The sequence below is a fragment of the Notolabrus celidotus genome, chromosome 12 (genome assembly GCF_009762535.1).
Source record: "Notolabrus celidotus isolate fNotCel1 chromosome 12, fNotCel1.pri, whole genome shotgun sequence".
NCBI classification, from domain to species: domain Eukaryota; kingdom Metazoa; phylum Chordata; class Actinopteri; order Labriformes; family Labridae; genus Notolabrus; species Notolabrus celidotus.
This window is the reverse complement of record NC_048283.1, coordinates 25,057,266-25,058,595: the sequence shown is the minus strand read 5'-3', so window position 1 is coordinate 25,058,595 and position 1,330 is coordinate 25,057,266.

Sequence of the window (1,330 nt, the reverse complement as noted above, 5' to 3'; positions counted from 1 at the left end):
CCTGTCAGGACTCTATTTCCCATAACTACCTCCTAAGATAGTGGATATATTTGTGTCCTAGAAGCACATTGCTTTGAGCTTCATGCTGAAAATGAAAATCATATCAATACCACATTGTTCACTGTACATGCAGCACTTCCTCTGGATTATGTGGGTTAGATCGTTAGCTCTGATTCACCAAGAGTCTTTCAGTTACAGATTTATTTATGATGAAATTAACAGAAACCCCTCTGTTAGTCAGCGGCTCCATGTAAAATCTAAAAGCAATCAGCTGACCCTCTGATGATGTATGTGCCCCATTAAAGAGAGCGTGGGTATAATGAGTATTGTGTTTTTTTTACTTTTATTAATTTAGGTCACAGTTAGCAGTTGAATTATTCTATTGGTGCTCTAAATCAGTCCAAACTCTCCTCAGCTGGCTGCAGGCTGCAAACATTACAGAGGATCTACACAGGGATAAAACGGGGGAACTCACATGTACTACATACATCTCTGTGATGTGATTTATGAGCTTTGCTGTTCACTGGAATCTCTTCTGCAGCACGCCTCGCTCACTCACTCCTGACACACAGACACCTGCTGCACTCAGCGCCTCTCACCTGAGCAGCCCGGTTTGTCCTTAAGGAGTTTTTAGATCAAGATGAACTTAAAGTGTTTCAAAGAGGACTCTTCTTTTCCTTCAGCCTGAGGTCAGAAAGAGTAACAGCTGTGAGCGCTCTGTGAGGCTGCAGCTCAGAGGAACGGAGGAGAAGCAGATCACTGCTGCTCTTATGTGGCTCTGGTTTATGTTTCAATGACAAAAAGGAGCTGCTGCTCTCAACTGCGTTCGGTTTCAAACTATATTCCCTTTATTTTAATTTTTCACTATTTTGCCAACGGCAAAAAGCACGCCCTGATCCTAAACACTGTGTTCAACAACGTCTCCTTAGTTTTCACAGAACAGACTCTGAGATCCTCTGCAGCTGTTTTATCTAAATGAGAAAATTAGCAGCTTTTTTCACGATGCACCGGTGTCGTACTCGAGTCCAGGACTTGGACTCTGCACTTAGACTCGAGCACTGACTGCTAAGGACATGTATTGATAAAATACATGCCTAGTTCCAGGTCTAGGTCTAGTTTCCTTTTTAGTTCGAGTAGTCCTGACCAATCACATACCAACAGGTCTTCCCAACACATGTTATCCCCAGACTCTTTCCAAACAGAGCAGGTCTTGACTGTACTCTATGTTCTGTTATTAACAAGACCCAACATCAAGACAGGATAAGATCCAGTCTCATCAAAAAATAAAATGTGTTTTCTGCACATCCAAAAGATCCCATGCAGTCAGCAG